General features: G+C 36.8%; 1 pseudogene; it reads left to right on the top strand.

Annotated features, from left to right (window-relative positions):
* The first annotated feature begins 7,463 nt into the window (after positions 1 to 7,463).
* LOC106004649 lies at positions 7,464 to 8,449 on the top strand (annotated as a pseudogene).
* The last annotated feature ends 14,641 nt before the right edge of the window (positions 8,450 to 23,090 follow it).

Here is a 23,090-nt window from a genome sequence, read left to right as displayed (position 1 = left end):
TGCACTTTGCAATGACAAGGTCTGAAGTAGAGAATATGAGGCTAAGCAAAACAAGTCAGTCAGTGAAAGACAAATACCATATGATTTTACTCATGTGGAATTTAAGAAAAAAATCAAGTACAGGATAAAGAGAGGGAGGGGAGCAAATCAAGAAATGGGTTCTTAACTATAGAAAACAGATGATTACTAGAGGGAGGGGGCTAGAAAGATGGGTTAAATAGGTGATGGGCATTAAGGAATACACATGTTGTCATGAACACTTGGTGTGGTCTGTAAGTGTTGAATCTATAAACTATACACCTGGAACTCCTATTACACTATATGTTAACTAACTGTAATCTAAATAAAAACTTGAAAATAAATAACAAATAGAATTCATTACTTGCAGTGTATCCAAGCGTTCCACATCCTTAGTAACTGTGAAAAGATACAATTTTACTTTTAATGCTCTTACCCATTAATTACGTGGAAAACTTTTAATGCCAATAGTTTTCTCCTGTCAAAGACTATTTTAAAAAAATCATTAAAATACCATGCTTTCAATGTTCTCACTACTTTTTTGCTTTTTGGGTTATTATGAAGCTAGGGACTGCTCTAGTGTCCCCAAATTGGCATACCGACATAAAATGTTTTATATAGATTTTAGTTGCACAAATAGATTCTCTAACATACATATAATATGAAAAGATCACCACAATATAACTAATTAGTACATCTATCTTCTCTATATAGTTACCATTGCATGTGTTTGTGTATGTGTGTGTAAGATTTAATTTACTTCTATCCTCTTTTTAATTCCAAGTATACATTATGGTATGGTTAACTATAGTGACCATGCTGTCATGGCCAGTGCGACAAATTGATCTGGAATGTGAGGGTAAGAGGATGGTGAAAAGAAATTAAGAGACAAAGAGATGGGGACAGGAGGAGCACCAAGAAGGATGTCCAATAGTGCCGATTTTATTCAAGGCAGCAGCAAGGCATTATATAGCTAACAGAAACAATCATAAGAAAATATCCATTTTTAGCTGATTACTAAAGAGTTTGCAACATGCACAGAAAATCCTTCACATTTTCCCATTATCTATTTCCCAAGCACCAATAGCAGACCCTCCAGCGCCAGATGTACTGACTTCAAGGCTACTCAAGACATAGTTTATGTAAGCACAGCACAATCTTACAATGGTGTAGTCTATGGCCTGTGCAAGGACAGCAAGAACCAGCCAAGAATTTATGACCCCGACCAAATCGTCTCTATCTGACTAGCAAACGTGTGGGAAGTCACGTAGGCGACCACACACCACATAACACATGCCCTTTCTCAGTGCTACTTGACTTTACTGACCTAAGCCTTTTGTTGGCTATTCAGCCTTTAAAGGAGGCATAAGTCAGGGCCTGGTTTGGTCCTCGTCTCAAGCCTTACGGTGGCCTCTCACACCATGGTATATATTAGATCTCTATAATTTATTAATTCTACATAACTGAAACCTTGCACCCTTGGGACAATGTCGCTCCATTTCTCCCAATCCCTGGCCTCTGGTAACCACCATTTTACTCTCTGCTTCTGTGAATTAAACTATATCATTTACACATACAAATTAGATCATGCGATATTTCTATTTCTGTGACTTTCTTGTTTCACTAATTTCAAGTCCTCCAGCTTCATCCAGCTCCAATTTGTTATTGCAAATGACAGAGTTTTCCTCTTTTTAATGTCTGATTAATAAAGATCTCACATTTTCTCTGTTGATCTGACAGTCAGGGGTGAGGTTTTGGTCATACTTTGGCTACTGTGAATAATGATGTCATGAACCTAGGAATATAGGGAGCCCTTCACAATTATGATTTCAGATCCTATCTTACAGCAGGATTGATGGACGGTAGTTCTACTGTCAATTTTTTGAGGAACACCTGTACTCTTCTCCATAATGACTATATCAATTTATATGCCCATCAGTAGTATACATGGGATCCCTTTACTCCACATCCTCACCAGCATTTTTATCTCTTGTCTTTTTGATAGTAGTCATTCCAACAGATGCAGAGTGGTATCTCATTATGATTTTGATTTGCATTTTCCTGATGATGAGTGTTGTTGAGCACCCTTTGTTGTACCTGCTGGACATTTGTATGTTGTTGGAAAAATTACTATTTTGTCCCTTTTCACAGAAGAGATGAAGGAAATCTCCATAGTTTCTGCTCAATTTTCCTGTGAACCTGAAACTGCTTTAAAAATAGAGGGTATGTGCTTTGGTGAGTGCTGTGAAGTGTGTAAACCTGGTGATTCACAGACCTGTATCCCTGGGGATAAAAATAAATGTTTATAAAAAATAAAAAATTTAAAAATAGAGTCAATTATTAAGAAAGTATGTTAAGAAGAGAAAATATAATATTAGAAAAAGTCATCTACTCAATTAGCTCAGAAGAACATATAAAAGAATTAAAATAAGTTAAAGAGAAACAAAAAAAAGTAAACTACAGTAAGATGAACTATTCCCCATACATTTAACAATTGTATGTTTAACAATTTAACATTTAACAATTACATTAAATTCAAATACACTGCACTTGCAAGGCAGAATCTGACAGGATAGACGGAATAATCTTCAGCAAAAAGTAGTTGACCAATGATATACATGTCAATATGTTAAATTCTAGAAAAAAGATACCATGCACTATGAGTAAATGTTGTGATTAAATTTACATGAAGTTAAAGAATAGACAACACTAAAACACAGTGAGAGGGGCGCCTGGGTGACTCAGTGGCTTAAGCCTCTGCCTTTGGCTCAGGTCATGATCTCAGAGACCTGGGATCCAGTTCCACAAGGGGCTCTCTGCTCACCAGGGAGCCTGTCTCCTCCTCTCTCTCTGACTGCTTCTCTGCCTACTTGTGATCTCTGTCTGTCAAAGAAATAAATAAAATCTTAAAAAAAAAAAAAAACAGAGAAATCAGGGTAATAGTTGCATTGGAGGAAATTAACTGAAAAAGGAGTATGACAGAAATTTCTGGGTGAAGAAATGTTGAATCTGTTAATGGTGTGTGACTATATACATTTATTCAAACACCTGGGTGGCTCAGTCATTTAAGCCTCTGCCTTCAGCTCACATCATGATCCCAGGGTCCTGGGATAGAGTTCCACATTGGGCCCTCTGCTCATTGGGAGCTTGCTTCTCCCTCTGTCTGCCACTCTTTCTGCTTGTGCTTTGTCTGTGAGAAATAAATAAATTATTAAAAATACATTTATCTGCGAAGAGTGATAATTTGACTTCTTCTTTGCCGATTTGGATGCCTTTAATTTCCTTTTGTTGTCTGATTGCTGAGGCTAGGACCTCTAGTACAATGTTGAATAGCAGTGGTGATAATGGACATCCCTGCCGTGTTCCTGACCTTAGCGGAAATAGAAATGGAAGGAAAACTTCCAAACTCATTTTATGAGGCCAGCATCACCTTGATCCCAAAACCAGACAAGGATCCCACCAAAAAAGAGAGCTATAGACCGATATCCTTGATGAACACAGATGCGAAAATACTCAACAAAATACTAGCCAATAGGATTCAACAGTACATTAAAAAGATCATTCACCACGACCAGGTGGGATTTATTCCAGGGCTGCAAGGTTGGTTCAACATCCGCAAATCAGTCAATGTGATACAACACATCAATAAAAGAAAGAACAAGAACCATATGATACTCTCAATAGATGCTGAAAAAGCATTTGACAAAGTACAACATCCCTTCCTGATCAAAACTCTTCAAAGTGTAGGGATAGAGGGCACATACCTCAATATCATCAAAGCCATCTATGAAAAACCCACCGCAAATATCATTCTCAATGGAGAAAAACTGAAAGCTTTTCCGCTAAGGTCAGGAACACGGCAGGGATGTCCATTATCACCACTGCTATTCAACATTGTACTAGAGGTCCTAGCCTCAGCAATCAGACAACAAAAGGAAATTAAAGGCATCCAAATCGGCAAAGAAGAAGTCAAATTATCACTCTTCGCAGATGATATGATACTCTATGTGGAAAACCCAAAAGACTCCACTCCAAAACTGCTAGAACTTATACAGGAATTCAGTAAAGTGTCAGGATATAAAAGCAATGCACAGAAATCAGTTGCATTTCTCTACACCAACAGCAAGACAGAAGAAAGAGATATTAAGGAGTCAATCCCATTTACAATTGCATCCAAAACCATAAGATACCTAGGAATAAACCTAACCAAAGAGACACAGAATCTATACTCAGAAAACTTTAAAGTACTCATGAAAGAAATTGAGGAAGACACAAAGAAATGGAAAAATGTTCCATGCTCCTGGATTGGAAGAATAAATATTGTGAAAATGTCTATGCTACCTAAAGCAATCTACACATTTAATGCAATTCCTATCAAAGTACCATCCATCTTTTTCAAAGAAATGGAATATATAATTCTAAAATTTATATGGAACCAGAAAAGACCTCGAATAGCCAAAGGGATATTGAAAAAGAAAGCCAACGTTGGTGGCATCATCAATTTCGGGACTTCAAGCTCTATTACAAAGCTGTCATCATCAAGACAGCATGGTACTGGCACAAAAACAGACACATAGATCAATGGAACAGAATAGAGAGCCCAGAAATAGACCCTCAACTCTATGGTCAACTAATCTTCGACAAAGCAGGAAAGAATGTCCAATGGAAAAAAGACAGCCTCTTCAATAAGTGGTGCTGGGAAAATTGGACAGCCACATGCAGAAAAATGAAATTGGACCATTTCCTTATACCACACACGAAAATAGACTCAAAATGGATGAAGGACCTCAATGTGCGAAAGGAATCCATCAAAATCCCTGAGGAGAACACAGGCAGCAACCTCTTCGACCTCAGCCGCAGCAACATCTTCCTAGGAACAACACCAAAGGCAAGGGAAGCAAGGGCAAAAATGAACTATTGGGATTTCATCAAGATCAAAAGCTTTTGCACAGCAAAGGAAACAGTTAACAAAATCAAAAGACAACTGACAGAATGGGAGAAGATATTTGCAAACGACATATCAGATAAAGGACTAGTGTCCAGAATCTATAAAGAACTTAGCAAACTCGACACCCAAAGAACAAATAATCCAATCAAGAAATGGGCAGAGGACATGAACAGACATTTCTGCAAAGAAGACATCCAGATGGCCAACAGACACATGAAAAAGTGCTCCATATCACTCGGCATCAGGGAAATACAAATCAAAACCACAATGAGATATCACCTCACACCAGTCAGAATGGCTAAAATCAACAAGTCAGGAAATGACAGATGCTGGCGAGGATGCGGAGAAAGGGGAACCCTCCTACACTGTTGGTGGGAATGCAAGCTGGTGCAGCCACTCTGGAAAAACAGCATGGAGGTTCCTCAAAATGTTGAAAATAGAACTGCCCTATGACCCAGCAATTGCACTATTGGGTATTTACCCTAAAGATACAAATGTAGTGATCCAAAGGGACACATGCACCCGAATGTTTATAGCAGCAATGTCCACAATAGCCAAACTATGGAAAGAACCTAGATGTCCATCAACAGATGAATGGATCAAGAAGATGTGGTATATATACACAATGGAATACTATGCAGCCATCAAAGAAATGAAATCTTGCCATTTGCAACAACATGGATGGAACTAGAGCGTATCATGCTTAGCGAAATAAGTCAAGCAGAGAAAGACAACTATCATATGATCTCCCTGATATGAGGAAGTGGTGATGCAACATGGAGGCTTAAGTGGGTAGAAGAATAAATGAAACAAGATGGGATTGGGAGGGAGACAAACCATAAGTGACTCTTAATCTCACAAAACAAACTGAGGGTTGCCGGGGGGGAGGGGGTTTTGGGAGAAGGGGGTGGGATTATGGACATTGGGGAGGGTATGTGATTTGGTGAGTGCTGTGAAGTGTGTAAACCTGGTGATTCACAGACCTGTACCCCTGGGGATAAAAATATATGTTTATAAAAATAAAAAAATTAAAAAAAAAAAAAAAAAAAAAAAAAAAAAAAAATACATTTATCAAAACTAATCAAACCATAGGCTTAGAACATCTGTATTTCATTGTATCTAAAATTTATCTCAGAAAAAGAATTGTATTACCATTCTCACTTTATAGATGTGGAAGCAAGGGTATATCGTGCCAAGAAATGTGCCCAGGATTAAAAAAAAAAAAAAAAAAAGTTGCAAGTTCAAAAGCAAGATTCCAATCTTGTCTTTCTGACTTTTCAAACCAATACAGTACACTTAACCACTGTGGTAGTCATTTTCAACATTGTGCAGAAATCTGGGAACTCAAGCATGAAAGGACATTGAGAAGGGAAGAAACGGAGCCACATCAGAGGCAAAGGTAAAAGTACTCTCCAATAAAAGCAACACATGAACACTTTTCTGAAATAGCATTAGAGACATTATAAGTATGATGATCTTGTCAAAAGATTACTAGTTCAACACTGTGTATTATAACATAACAATGTAGGGAAAGGACTAAAAATTTCCAGGAAAAAGGTCACTAGTATAATTTGATCTAATCTTGGCTCTACCCTTTATTAACTGCTTCATCTTGGGCAGGATCCTTATGTTCTTCTCTATGTACATATCTCCTACACTGTGAAAGAATTATAAATTCATAGTGATAATTATCTTACAGACCTGTAGTGAGGATTAAACAGCCACACTTCTGCAAACCCATAGCACAGGAAGTGTCTAGTAAATTTTAGTTTATGTTATTATTACTATTACCATTAATCTCTGTAATTGTTTCTTCATTCTTGAAGAATGAAATAATACTAACTACACACGTTACTGCCATGCCATGCACATAGCAATCAATCATTAAAAACACATTTATTAACTATTGTAATGTTAACAATATGTATTATCAATTCATTTGTAGTAGCTCCTGGAGACTTCTGTCACATTCTCATAAGAAACACCCTGTTACACTTTTTGGCAACTGTTATAAATAGGGTGATACTGGGCTTTCTGTCACTGGCTTGCATCCCCTTGAACCTCAGCTGACTTCAGCAAGGCACACAAAGTTCTTACCAGACTTACATGTAAGAGTCTCTCTTCCTCCAACTCCTGTTCATCCTTCCACTCACACTCTCAATTATCTTCCATGTGTCCTCATTCCCTTAGGATAAAGGAAAATTTCCTAGCTCTATATTCATAATTTTGGCACCCATTTCTCACCATGATTTTTAGAATTAAGAGCCAGTGGGACTACATCAAGATAGGCTTTTTGTCATCTCTGGCAATGATGTGCACACTGACGCTCTTCAAGAACTCAAAACTACGTTCTATCTCAAAAACCGCATGAGAATCCACAACTCAGTAGAATTTATGCATTTATTATTTATAAGATGAAGAAGGTTAATAAAGTTAAGATTACATTAATCAAGGGTATTTCTTTGCCAGGTAATGCGATTAATCACAATATGAAATGATGGAGAATAGGAACAACCTGACATGGTTTGTTCTACTGGGCCTCACAGAAAATCCAAAAATGCAGAAAATCATGTTTTTGTGGTTCAGGTTATCTATATTATCTCAGTGGTAGGTAATGTGTTCACTGTGGTCTTTATCACTGTCAGCCCATTTTCAGGGTTCCCCCTGTCCTTTTCCCTGGCCTCTCTCTACTTCACTGATCCCTGCTATTCTTCTATCAATATCACTACAGTGATATTAGATTCACTCTTTGAAAAGAAGACCATCCCATTTAATGCCTATATTACCCAAATATTTGGAGAACTTTTTTTGGAGGTGCCAATGATATCATGCTTACTATGATGGTGTATGACTGCTATGTGGCTATCTGCAAGCCATTGCACTACATGACCATCATGAATTGATGAGTTTGTGGCCTGCTAACAAGAATGGTGTGGGTGGGAGTCTTCCTGCATGCAACCATACAAGTCCTTTTTATCATCCCATTATCCTTCCATGGCCCTAACATCATAGATCACTTCATGTGTGATCTGAACCTTTTGCTCAATCTTCTCTGCACAGATATCCACATTCTAGAGTTCTTTGTGGCTTCTGAGAGTGGTTTCATCTGTCTGTTAAGCTTTCTCCTATTGATGATCTCCTATGTGGTCGTTCTGCACTCCGTAAGGAACCACAACTTGGAGGTGAGGCACAAAGCTCTCTCCACCTGTCTCCCACATGACAGTGGTCATCCTATTAGTTGTGCCCTGCATATCTGAGTACATGAGACCCACAGCTATGTTATCTATTGATAAGATAATTGCATTGTTCTATACTACAATGATGCCCATGTTAAATCCTTTAATCTATACCTTGGTAAATGACCAGATGAAAAATGCCATTAGGAAACTGTGAAGTAAAAAAGTTATTTTAGGTGACACATTAAATGTCCTTCAAGTTCTCCATGATGCAACTCAAGCAAAGTCAAAAAGACACTTTGAATGATCTAGGCAAAGAACACCTATGAAGAAAAGAATAAAAAAATGCCTGCTAAAAATCATAGATTTTGCACTGAGAAGACAAGAAATGGGTGCAATAAAAGGAAAAATAATCTTAACCCAGGATCATTCCTTGCATATTTGGACATTTCTACCAAATTTCATTTTAGTTTACTACCTTCATTCATGTATATGATTTATAAGCTTTCATCCTAATTCAACAATTAAAACTATATGGGAATCGAGCTGTAATCTCTATAACAATCCAAGAGGGAGCCACTGTCATTACTCCCATTTTATAGGTGAGGAAACACAAAGGTGAGTATCAAAATAACTGGACTGAAGAGTCAGTGATCAGAATCTACCTGATTTTTCAGGCCATGCTCTTCAATGTTGTGATACAGTGCCAGACAATGATGACAGAAAGACGGTTATAATAGCTTCCATTTATTGAAGTGGGGATTTTAGAATATTATACATTTTATATAATAGTATAATATTTACATATTATATATAGCATACATATACATGTTATATTATTTTATATGAGATATATCATAGTTACACACAGGTATGTATAATTATGTGTTATATTATATTAATTCATTATCTATATCAAAATTCTATGGACATTTCATTAAAACTCTTCTCATTTTTATCATATTTGATAATAATGCATCCACTATAATATTGGGATATGTAACTACATTAGGAATAGAAAAACAGTGGTCCACTAAACCCTTAAGGGGTAGGTGAAGAATATTATACCATGTTTCCAAATTTCCTTGTAGGCTTTGAATCATTTTGTATTATTCACCTCACCCATCTTATGCTGATAAGCCATTAGAAAATGCAGTGCTTCAAATGAAGGATTATTTTAATGTCAGACAGGAATTTTTATTTTGCAATATATATTTATCTCATAATGTTCTTGCATGCTAACCAAAAAGTAATTTCTATATGTACAATGTCTAGTGAATAATAAATGTTGAATAAAAAATAAAAGTAGAAAGGGAGATGAATAAAGTCAATAAAATGTACAGGGAAAAATGACTGAGTTGAAGGAATTTTTTCCTATTTATCTGATTCAGACTCTGAGACTTCAAGCTAGATCTCTTTGAGAAACCACAGTTTGTTGTAATTCCTGCTTAGACTGTGTGATGAGAAACAAATTGAAACGGATTCTCAGTGAAGGAGCAAATAGTTTATTTGGATACTTTCCTTGCTCTCAGCAAGATTTCATCATATGACTGTGAGCTGTATTTTCTCTTTCCGTTAGCTTAATTTTGGTAACATTTTATTTTGAGAATGTATTATTAAAACTATGTGACTCCATCTACACACAAAACAAAGGCAGTATAAATACATCCCACTTATCCCTTCTATCCCTCACTCATTAATCAACAGAAATTTCTTAAGCCCAAAGAATATATCGGACACATTGATAGCTGCTGCACTTACGATGGTAAGTAAAGAGAAACCTTGGTCTTGCCTTCCCAGGCTTAATATCCACTGAGAGACAGCCAGAGGGGAGCAGAAAATGACAGTGCAGTGTGATAAATGGTGAGGTAGTGGCAGCACCGGTGCTATGAAAGCATGTTTGGGGGACACACAGCAAAGACCTCGGGTTTCAGGAAATGTTCCAAGATGAGAGGACATACAAAATGGAACTTGAAACTAGAAATCAAGTCAGGTACACATAAGTTGGAGTAGGAGCATTCTTTACAAGAGAAAATACCTAACAAAGGCCAAGGTGTGGAAATCGGTATTCATGAAACCTCATGAATGCAGTGTGGCTATGGTTGTGAGTTCATCTACTCAAGCAACAATTTTTTTTTTTTTTTAAATTGAACTATCACCATGTGCTGGCAGTGTGCTAGAAAAAGAGCACAAGGTATTGATTAGGTAAGAATCTGGAGAGACAGGAAGAGAGAAGAACTGTCTCATAATCCTATTGAAATTTGCTGCTAACTACCAGGGGGTAAACATTGGAAGGCCTTTTGATCCAGCAAGTGATAGAGTTTGATTTGTGTTTGACTTCATAACTGTATGGGTCATTAGTGTGCGAAATGGATTGAAGGGAACAAGAGTGACATCAAGATGTTCCTGAAATGACTTGGGTATGAAAGGGTGGAGGTCTGAAGTATGGTGATGCTGGAGGGGATGCAGAGTGTCTATCATGCTCTGTCTAGCTTATTTCCCTTCAATCCTGTAATGCCCCAGCTGTTGTGTGTCTGGGCTATAAATAGCTCAGATCTCAGTGCCCCAACTTCTCTGTGGATTAGATCCAGAAAAATATTGTATGCTTTGCCCACCATTCCAAGACCTAGCGGAAACCAATTAACAGCAGGGTGGACACTTTCTCCCAAGCTGGAACTGGTCCTGTACTAAAATATACTCTCTAGGGTTCTTTTTTTTTTTTTTTTTTTTAAAGATTTTATTTATTTGACAGAGAGAGATCACAAGTAGGCAGAGAGGCAGGCAGAGAGAGAGAGAGAGAGAGGAGGAAGCAGGCTCCCTGCTAAGCAGAGAGCCCGATGTGGGACTCGATCCCAGGACCCTGAGATCATGACCTGAGCCGAAGGCAGCGGCTTAACCCACTGAGCCACCCAGGCGCCCCTACTCTCTAGGGTTCTTATGGCTACAGGCTGAAGCCAAGGACCTGTTGGGACCATAATCTTCTTCTAAAACTATAGTCAACTTCAATCAACTCTTGTCCTTAAATTCACTTGTATGAAAATCCCCAGCTCAGATTCTACATTTAGGTAAACCAAACTAACACAGAGAGATAGAAGAGTTTAAAAAATACTTAGGAGTATAAACAGAAGAACTTGACATGGGCTGAAGATTAAGAAAGTAGTCATGGATGAAAAGTAGATTCTTCCTTGGATTACGGGGAGGATAAGGGAACAGAGATGAGTCTTCTTTGCCCATTGAAGTAGCTTCTCCTTCTGAAGATTTAACTCTGCATTGTCTAAGGAAACTCTAATGGGTCTCTCAGAGGCACCTGCCCTAAAAGAAGGGGGTGATTCTCCTTAGGACTCATCCCCATTACTCTCTTTGTTCCTAGACCTATAAGTAGATGTGAGTCCCAGCAGACCACTAAAGGTGAGGTTCCAGATGTGACTCATGAGGAACACACTACACTCCAAAATAATGATGTCTTTTCTAATACGTAAATACAGAAATAGGATACTCATGAAAAAAAAATTCAATCAAGTCAAATTTCTTGATATGGATTTACAAAGCAGAGATTCTTCTTTTAATTTTATAGCTGGGGAACTCAGAAAAAGTTAACAGTTTTGTTTTTTTTTTTTGGCTTGGTGGCTGATATATGAATCAAAAGGTGGCTCATATTAATCAAATTAGAGTTGCCAGACATGACTTGGTTTAATGTAAAGGGAGAGATTTAAAGGCGTTGGAATACTGGAATGTAGAATGGATTTGTCAAATGTTTTTTTTTTTTTCTGCATCAATTGAGAGGACCATGATGTTCTTCTCTCTTCTTATGATTTGTTCTATCACACTGATTGATTTGTGAATGTTGAACCACCATTGCATCCCAGGGATAAAACTCACCTGGTCATGGTGGAAAATCTTTTTGATATTCTGCTGGATCCTATTAGCTAGGATCTTTTTGAGAATCTTGTCATCCATATTCATCAGGGATATTGGCCTGAAATCCTATTTGATGAGGTCTTTGCCTGGTTTATGGATCAAGGTAATGCTGCCTTCAGAGAAAGAGTTTGGAAGTTTTCTTTTCTTTTCTCTCTCTCTTTTTTTTTTTTTTTTTTTTTTTGAAAAAAAAAACCTTCAAGAGATTAGGTATTATTTCTTCTTTGATTGTTTGGTAAAATTCCACCAGGAACCCATCAGGTCCTGGACTCTTGTTTTGGGGAGGTTTTTGATCATTGCTTCAATCTTATTACTAAATATTGGTCTATTCAGGTTCTTAATTTCTTTCAGTTTCAGTCTTGAAAGTTTATAGGTTTCCAGGAATGCATCCATTTTTTCTAGGTTGCTTAGCTTATTGGCATATAACTGTTAATAATAACTTCTGATGACTGTTTCTATTTCCTTGGTGTTAGTCATTATCTCTCCCTTTTCATTCTATTTTATTAATTTGGGTCCTCTCTCTTTTCTTTTGGATTAGTTTGGCCAGTGGTTTATTGATCTTATTAATTCTTTAAAGGAACCAGCTTCTAGTTTTGTTTAAGTGTTTTACTGTGTCTCTAGTATTTATCTCATTGATCTCTGCTCTAATCTTAATTATTTCTCTTCTTGTGCATGGGCTTGGCTTAATTTGTTGTTGATTTTCCAGTTCTTTAAGGTGTAAAAAGAGTTGGTGTATTTTTTCAATTTTTCAAATATTTTTCAATTTTTTTAAATTGAGGCTTGGATGGCAATGTATTTCCACCTTAGGACTGCCTTTGCCATATCCCAAAGGTTTTGGACTGATGTGTCTTCATTATCATTGGTTTCCATGAATTGTTTAAGCTCTTCTTTGGTTTCCTGGTTGATCCAAACAAACTTGTGGAGCATAAGGAATAACATGGATGACTTTAGGAGAAGGAGAGGAAAGTGAATTGGGATAAATCTGAGAGGGAGATGAAACATAAACTGAGGGTTTTGGAAGGGAGATGGATGCAGGGATGGGTGATCCTGGTAGCTAGTATTGTAGAGGGCACATATTGCCTGAAGCCCTAGGTGTGGTGTATAAACAATGAATCTTGGAACATTGAAAGAATAAAATAAAATTTAAAAAAATAAAAAAATATATACATAAAAAGTGGCAAAACAAAAAAAAATAATAAAATAAAATAAAGGATGGATTTTTTATTTATGATCTACTTAACCAATCTAGGAGTGTCCAAAATACATACCTTTTATCCTTTTATCATGACTGTGATAAATAAATTTGGCACGGTAGTTCCAGCACTAATGAAAACCTTTATGATCACTGTTTTTTGTAGACCAGACCTTTAGTGTCACTAAACTGGGAAATCCCAATGCAATGGGAAATAGTTGATCTAAGATAATAGTGTCCATGTTGTAGTACTCAAGCTCCTCAAAGAGCTTGAGGAAGGAAGGAAAGCATACTTCCCATAAAGGAGAAAAGATGCAATACACCAATGAGATAATCAATACAAACAGACTAACAGGGTTGGGTAATTTTTGACAGTGTTCTTAGAAATAAAATAGAGAGTAAGCATATTCAAGTCTTACTTATCCAGGGTAACAAAAAAAGGTCTAGGCTAAGTAAACAGAAATCTAACTCCATCATAAAATCAGAGATCCATGCCCTACTGCTGGGATGTGTCAACTCACAATAATTCCCAGACTTATTTGATGAATAAGTCTATGCACTTATTTGATGAATTTTGATGATGGCATTTGATGAATAAAGGGGAGATTGGATTCCCATGATGAAAGACCCTGGGACATTTCTATATATTAATCTTCCCCTCAGCCTTCCCCAAGGGAGACCTAAGGCATTCTCTCAGTCAAGCTGTGCATTGGAAAAAAGAAAATAACCAGTCTTTCAGCCACTTCTGGACATATTGACTTCCAGGAAATCCAAAACAATAGTATAATCCACCAATCAGAACAGGAGCTTAAGAAGGAATGTGGTCATTGGAGCTTTAGCTCAGGCCTAATCTGCATTGTAGGCAGTAGGGTAGGGAAATGAACTCATCCTATGTATTCTTCCCCAGTTCCAGAACACATTATTTGAAAAGACGCATTTGCAACTGGCAGAATTCCCACATTGCTTCCTTGACATGGAGGTTATAATGGTGAAAAGCCAAGTGGAAGCCTCTAGAACTACCTCTATTGAGGGAAGTAGTAGACCAAAAGCAATACCACTCCCCTGGAGGAATCATAGAGATTAGTGCCAAGGACTTGAAAGAGACAGATGGGTCATTCCCACAAAACACACATTTAACTTACTTATTTGTCCATTGCAGGAGAGAAATGGATCTTAGGGAATAACAGTGGATACTTACAAGTTTAATCAGGTGGAGACTTCAAAGAATTGCAAAAGCTATCGCAGGTATGGTTTCCTTGCTTCAACAAATTAACATATTTTCTGGTACTTGGTATGCAGTCCCTGACTTGGCAACTGCTTCTTATCTCCCTGTCTGTAAGGACCATCAGAAGCCATTTGATTTCAGGTTACAAGGCCAGCAATATGTCTTCCATGCCCTAATGCTGGGATGTGTCAACTCTCCAGCAGTATTTCATAATTTATTTCATAGACACCTTGATTGCCTTTTATTTTCCATACTGTACCAGTATGTACATTATATTAGTGACATTATGCTGAGTGAATCTAATGATCAAGATGTATCAACTCTAGATTTATTGGTAAGACATTTTAGTCAGAGAATGGAAAATAAGTGCAACTAAAAATCAAGGGAATGAAACACAGGGAAAAGTCCAGGGCCAGGGGTATAAAGCATATCAAAATATTTCTTTTGAAAGAAAAGTAAAACATGATAAAAGCAGAGAGGGAGACGAACCACACGAGTCTCTTAACTATAGAGAACAAACTGTGGGTTGTTGGAGGAGATGGGGGTGGCTAAATGGGTAATTTAATGATGGATATTAAGGAGGACAGTTGATGTAAGGAGCACTGGGTGTTATAAGCAACTAATGAATCACTAAATTCTACCCCAAAATTAATAATACTTTGTATTTAACTAAACTGAATTTAAATTAAACCAGGAAAAAAATATTGATTTGGAGATAAAAGCTTATCTTGCTCCATTTATCCCCTCTAACATCAAAAAGATATACAATACCCAAAAGAACTCTTTGGACACGGAAGGCAACAGACTCTTTCTTTGGATGTTTTACTTTGGCCTATTTTTCAAGTGACTCAAACAGATGCTAGTTTGAGTTGGACTAAAGGCAAGGCTTTGCCAGAGGTCCAGACTGTGGTGCAAGCTTCTATTCCAACCATTAGCTCTTCCTGTGTGATGACTTGCCCTCTAACACATTTACTCTTCCCCGATTTTACACTAGTCTCCTGCCTATGGACCTGAACTAGGACATCGACTCTTTCTGTTTTACTGAGGTTTCTGGTGCTAAGACTCAAAATGGGACATTAATTACACAGATTTTGTGCCTGCCAGATTCCGTATACACAAAAGCAAATTTGTATGTGTGTGTGTGTGTGTGTGTGTGTGTGTGTGTGTGTGTCTGTGAAAAGATTTCAGATCTTCATGGATCAAGAGACTCAATATTGTTCAGATTTCAATAATTTCTGAAACAATACACATTTTATACTACCCCTATAAAAACTCCAATGACATTGTTGTTGGGAATGCAAGTTGGTGCAGCCACATTGGAAAACAGCATGGAGATTCCTCAAGAAATTAAAAATAGAGCTTCCCTATGACCCTGCCATTGCACTACTGGGTATTTACCCCACAGATACAGATGTAGTGAAAAGAAGGGCCATCTGTACCCCAATATTTATAGCAGCAATGGCCATGGTCGCCAAACTGTGGAAAGAACCAAGATGCCCTTCAACGGACGAATGGATAAGAAAGATGTGGTCCATATACACTATGGAGTATTATGCCTCCATCAGAAAGAATGAATACCCAACTTTTGTAGCAACATGGATGGGACTGGAAGAGATTATGCTGAGTGAAATAAGTCAAGCAGAGAGAGTCAAGTATCATATGGTTTCACTTATTTGTGGAGCATAACAAATAGCATGGAGGACAAGGGGAGATAGAGAAGAGAAGGAAGGGAGTTGAGGGAAATTGGAAGGGGAGGAGAACCATGAGAGACTGTGGACTCTGAAAAACAACCTGAGGGTTTTGAAGGGGTGGGGGATGAGAGGTTGGGGGAACCAGGTGGTGAGTATTAGAGAAGGCACGGATTGCATGGAGCACTGCAAAAACAATGAATACTGTTACGCTGAAAATAAATAAATTAATTAAAAAAAAAAAAAACTCCAATGACAATCTTTGCAGACATACAAAAATCAGCTGAAAGTTTCCTATGGAATTTCAAGAGTTCTTAAATCAAATAAAAATTCTTGAGAAGAAAAATTTCTATGTCCCACATATCCTATTTTCAAATTATTATAAAGCTACAGTAATGAAAACTATGGTAATTAAGCCAGGGACTTAGGCAAATGGAATGAACTGCAGAGCCCAGAAATTCACCATCCCTTATATGGTCAACTGAATTTCTGCAAGTGTCTCAAAACCATCCAATCGTAAAGAATAGTGTTTTCAACAAATAGTTTAGCTAAACTAGATATTAAAAATCTAGTTATGCAAAAGAAAACTAGATACACAAAAGAATGAAGGCAGGGGTGCCTGGGTGGCTCAGTGGGTTAAGCCTCTGCCTTTGGTTCAGGTCATGATCGCAAGGTCCTGGGATGAAGCCCCCCATGAGGCTCTCTGCTCAGAGGGGAGCCTGTTTTCCCTTCTCTCTGCCTGCCTCTCTGCCTACTTGTGATCTATCTCTGTGTCAAATCAATAAATAAAATCTTTTTTTATTTAAGAATGAAGGAAGACCCTTAAATTATACCACAGACAAAGTAAACTCCAAATGAATCAAAGCCTTAAGTATAAGGACTAAAACTATAAAATGTTTAGAAGAAAAAATAGTGATGTATTATATGTTGGCTAGCTGAACACAACAACAACAGCAAAGAATAGATTATAAATGAAATAAAAGCTTCAGGACATTACCATAGGAAATAATTTCTTGAATATGTCAGTCAAAAAACACAAGTTACAGAGAAGATAAATTAATTTATTAAACTATGTCAATATTAAAAATGTCTATGCTTCAAAGGCCACAATCAATGGGATAAAAGGCAATTCATGGAATTCCTAAAACTCAATATCAACAAAAGACTCGAATAAACATTTCTCAAAAATATATACAAATGGGAAATGAGCCCATGAAAAGATACTCAACATCACTAAACACACTCATTCACACTGTCCATAAGAATATAAAAATGTTGAAGCCACTGTGAAAGAAAGAAATTAAGACCTTCTTCAGAAAGTTAACAATAATGACCAAGTGATCCAGCATTTCCACTTCTGGAAATATAGTAAAAGCACTGGAGGTAGGGACTAGAAGAGATATGTGTACCCTCATGTCCATATCAGCACTAGTCATGATAACCCAAATGTGCAACCCATGTGTCCATCAACGTATGGATAAACAAAATGTGGAATGCATACAATGGAATATTATTCAGCATGGGAATGGAAGAAATTTCTGACCCATGCTCAACACAGATGTACACTGATGACATATTAAATGAAATAAACTGTGTATCATCATGTCTTCTTCAATACCTCCAGACACTGACAGTTTCTCTGAATATCCTTTTATTGATTTATTTCAGTTATGTTGAAAATACAAGGTTATATTAGTTTCACTTATGTATATAATGATTCCACAATTCTAGTGCTTACTCAGTGCCCATCACAATAATTCTGCTCAACTTTCCTTGTTTCTGATAAACTTGAAAATTTTGAGGAGAACTAGTCAGACATTTTATATAAAAACCTTTATTTGGGGGCGCCTGGGTGGCTCAGTTGGTTAAGCTGCTGCCTTAGGCTCAGGTCATGATCTCATGGTCCTGGGATCGAGTCCCGCATCGGGCTCTCTACTCAGCAGGGAGCCTGCTTCCTCCTCTCTCTCTGCCTGCCTCTCTGCCTGCTTGTGATCTCTATCTGTCAAATAAATAAATAAAATCATAATAAAATAAAATAAAAATAAAAAATAAAACACTTTTATTTGGGGTTTGCTTGATATTTTTCTCAAGATCAGACTGGAGTTCTGGGTTTTTGGGAGAAGAGTCACAGAGGCAAAGTGTCATTTGCATCACATCATGCCAGCAGGTACATACTTTCATTGTGCCTCATCATCCTTGAGGTTAACCTTGATCACCTGGTCAAGGTAGTGTTTGTCACATTGCTCGTCTGTAAATTTATTTCCCCTGCCAGTTTCCACAATGTGCCTTTTGGAAGGAATTCACTTGTGTGCAGCCCACAAATAAGAGATTGAGTATTATCCTATAACCCTTTGAGAGCAGAATACCAACAAAATAATTAGGAATTTTTTAACGGAAAGTTTGTCTATTATTTCCTATTCATTAGCTATTTATTTAAGTGTTCATATCACTATGAACTTTGGATCTTTAAACTATGAGTTATGTATCAATTTGTGTCATTTATTTTTTATTTATTCTTTTTTTTTATTTTTTATTTTTTATAAATATATATTTTTATCCCCAGGGGTACAGGTCTGTGAATCACCAGGTTTACACACTTCACAGCACTCACCCAAGCACATACCCTCCCCAATGTCCATAATCCCACCCCCTTCTCCCAAACCCCCTCCCCCAGCAACCCTCAGTTTGTTTTGTGAGATTAAGAGTCACTTATGGTTATGTGTCATTTATTTTGTTGCTCAATTCTTTTCTAGCTCTAGGCATTGTGGGCTTTTTCCAGTGGCTCTTGTGTCCCTTTGGCATATTCTTATCACCCTGTCAGTTATCTGTGTGTGTGTATGTGTGTGTGTATGGTGTTACCACTTTTTTACTAGTTCATCTTGTACATTCCCCACCTGAGACCTAGAATCAGCCTTTTGTTTAAGAAATCCTAATTAATATTTTTGGATAAATGTATCAGGAATCAAGTCCTGCCACTAGATCACTAGATAATCACTGTTTTTTTTTTTTTAATTCTAATCAAAGCACATCATTTATGGCCCACATAAACACTTTTTAATTGCAAAAAGAGATCAGCTTTTCCCCAAAGTCCATTAATACATGGTGAAGATTAAGTTCTTGCCAGATCTAGCTCATGCGTCTTAATTAAAAGGGAAGGAACACTTTAGGGAATGACCCTCCCTAGACTCCTATATTTTGCATCATTCATGTTTAAATACTGCTGTAGGAAAGGCAAAAGACAAATATTTACCTGTCAAAATTACAAGTGAGATTGGATATCAGAAAGGGTGAGAACAATCCTGGACCAACTTTGTCTTCTGGCATGCAGGTGAGAACCTGAGCCTCAGTGACATCAAAAGAGATCAGACAGAATTTTAGAAGGATATTTTTTATTCTCACTGGAGTAAAGAGTGACCAAATTACATTGAGATGAAAAAAGAATGACAGAACGTCCTACCCTTTGCATAAGCTCTTAACACAACTGGTGAGTTTGTGTTGTGGATTAACATAGTTGTATTTCATACTCAGAGAAAATCCATCTGATCTATGCCAAATGTGTACCTAGCACATAAAAGGCATTTGTGTAAGGATAGAAAGTTTAGGGAATTTTCTACAAGTGCTTAACAATCTAAACTGAGAAGACAGAATAAAAGAAATACACAGTAGCTCCTGGTGGAGGGAGAGAGACAAATGAAAATTGTATCTAGTCCAGTGTTCCAGGATGCTCCCTGGAGATAATGATTTTACTTGTGATGTAGTAAGCTTCCCTTTTCAGTGGTAACAGAATATTGAAGCACTGAACACTATTGGATGGTATCAAGAGGAGGTTCTCTTAATTCTTTCATTTACTTTATGAATACTTATTATTAAATATGTACATTTTTCTAAATGATTGAATTCAACAGTGAACAAATAAATATTACCTTCCTTGTGTTGCTTCTTTAGAATGTATGCCACTCTTATATATATTCTTATTTGAACTATACAAATCTTTCAGTCTATATCATTATAAGATAGATGATAGATTGGTTGATAGATGATAGGTAGATAGATGATAGAAAGGTAGTAAATTGATAGGTAGATGTATGGGTGTATGGATAGACAAACATCACTATATAATACTTAATTGTTAGAAACCACAGACAAGTTTTCACTCCTTTCTGCTTAAGAGTTGGACAAAGAGCCTATTTGTGAAACTCTTATGAGTGTAGGGGAAACTGTAGTGAATGGCAGTGTGGTGGGGGCAGTGCATCTGGGACATAATGTGGTAAAGATCCTTGAGTCTAGAACTGTCTCTGCAGTGAGTCACCCTCTTACACAGATTTTTAAATCCTGCTCTAGCCCTAGAAATCTTGCTGTTTTTGCAGCCTGTGTCAGAATACAGTTGTTATGTACCAGTAATATGCCAAAGGCAGTAATAAACCAACTACTACAAGAAGGTCTTTAGAAAGCTTTATCTTATTGCAGCATCATTATGACAGATTATCAACTACCAATGGGGATATTTAAAAGGCAAGTAATTCTCTTATCTTTGATTCTAAGAATGCAATTTCCCCACCCTGAGGCCACAAATATACTATCTTGATACTCTTGTAAATACAATTAATTGATACGAGTCTATGTGTGTGTGTGTGTGTGTGTGTGTGTGTGCGCGTGAGTGATTTTATTATGCTGTTAATGAAACTATTACCATCTTCAGCAGACAGTCCTGAACTCTGCCTCTTTACAACATATATTTTATTTTATTTATTTATTTTTTTAAAAGATTTTATTTATTTATCAGAGAGAGAGAGGGAGAGCGAGCATAGGCAGACAGAATGGCAGGAAGAGGCAGAAGCAGGCTCCCTGCTGAGCAAGGAGCCCAATGTGGGACTCGATCCCAGGATGCTGGGATCATGACCTGAGCCGAAGGCAGCTGCTTAACCAACTGAGCCACCCAGGCATCCCTTACAACATATTTTAGAAATCATTGTATATATAGCCACTTCCCTTGTTTGATGGTTGCATAAAATACCGTCCCTGAATCATTTAGCTTCCTTTTGGTGGGCATTGAAGTTGTTTCTTACCTTTGGTCAACATGGAAAGGATTGCTTTGATGATCTTCCTGCTTATGAGTGAGATTATTTGCAGCAAATGCAAACACTAGACCTGTGTCTATGTGACAATGAAATATCATCAGTGCTAAAAATCACCCCTGGAGAGATTGTATCCCCTTAAACTCCTCCCAAGAATGTGTGGAATCAGTTGTGTCCAACATCATTTTCAGAACTGTTTGTTAAGAGACGTTTATCGAAACTGTCATTTTGTTAATCTAAAGGAAAAGATAAATAATTGGATTTGAATGGAATGTATTTTTCTATGAAAAAAATTGATAATATTTTCACATTATTTTTAATAAGAAGAGTTCCTTTGAGATCAGTTCTTTACCCTATTTTCATTTCCATGGGTTTTTATTATTATTATTATTTTGTTGATTTATTTAGAGAGAGAAAGAAAGAAAGAACAAAAGCCGGGGAAGGGGCAGAGGGAGAAGGAGAGAGAGAATCTTAAACAGCTCCATCCCCAGCACAGAACCTAGCATTGGGCTGGATTCCAAAACCCTGAGATCATGTCCTGAGTGGAAATCAAGAGTTGAATATTTAACTGGTTGAGCTACCCAGGCACCATATGGATTGTGTTTTCAATCTCAGATCCATTTAAATTTGTCTGCAATACATGTTGTAAATATACTTAAATGCCCTGGCACTTATACATTTAATTGTGCTATCATATGGGAAATGTATGTGATGAAGACAGAAAAGGATTTTTCCAGTTTTGCATACATAAATTATTATTGTTTCTCTTCCTGTTTCTATCTTTTGCTGAAGTCAGGGCATGGCACTTACAAGAACATGTACTCCAAGAATCATATGAAAAAGTTCTAGCTATGACTTGGAATTTCTTTAGCTCTTGTCTAAATCCCTGGTGCTTAAAATAACAAGAAATTTGAAACAGTATTTTGATTTATGCCAAACGTTCCCTACTTATCCTTTATTTTAGTCTCAGTCTCTCCTTGTGTCTAAAGAAAATATGCAGAAAGACCCATCAAAATACTGGACGAGGTGAAGAATTCCACTTTGGACAGCATAGGGTAATTTAAAAAGTACAAAATGTTATGACAGAAGCTGAATTCATAACTGTAAGTAAATATAAATTATTGAGAGTCAAAATAAAAGAAAATAAATTTAGTCAAGGGGAAAGATCAAAATACACTTAATGATGGACTAAACAAATTGACTGAACATTCACTGCTAAAGTATTGTTTGTTTCTCTCATCCTTTTTCTTTCTTTCCCTCACCCTGTCCCACTCTCTCTTTCATAGGTTTCATTAAGAAAAAAAAAAAAAAAAGGTTCCATATCATTTATTGAATGTTCAGAATATTTACTAATGTTTACATTCATTTATTGAATGTTCAGATATTTATAAAGTATTCTTACTTTATAAAGTAAGAATCTATCTATCAATTTTGAAAAAGTATGAAAGCACATTACATATATCATGCATGAGTTTTCTCCTTTTTGCAACATTCTACCCTAATGGGTCTATGATGTAAAATAAGGAAAAATATTCAGCTCAGAAAGATATCCTCTCATAATAAATTAATTAAGTTAATGTTTATTATGCCTGAATAATTGGACACCTTCTCATTATTAGAAAATTTCATTGTTTCCATAAGCAAACATGTGAAAATATTGTGAATAAATATTATGATCCCTGCTTTATTCAAGGGAAAACAACACGGAAGATAAGGGATTACCCACTGGTAGGTGGACCTTCCATGAACAAGCATATGGATTTGACCTCCAAATGGAGTATTCATTTCCTCATATTTCTTTCTTCGCAGATTAATTATTTCTAACCTGAATTTTCTCCACTTGGCCTGAAATA

This window comes from Mustela putorius, unplaced genomic scaffold (genome assembly GCF_011764305.1).
Source record: "Mustela putorius furo isolate JIRA1106 unplaced genomic scaffold, ASM1176430v1.1 tig00000127_pilon_pilon_pilon, whole genome shotgun sequence".
Lineage (NCBI taxonomy): Eukaryota > Metazoa > Chordata > Mammalia > Carnivora > Mustelidae > Mustela > Mustela putorius.
This window is presented reverse-complemented; position numbering and strand designations above follow the sequence as displayed.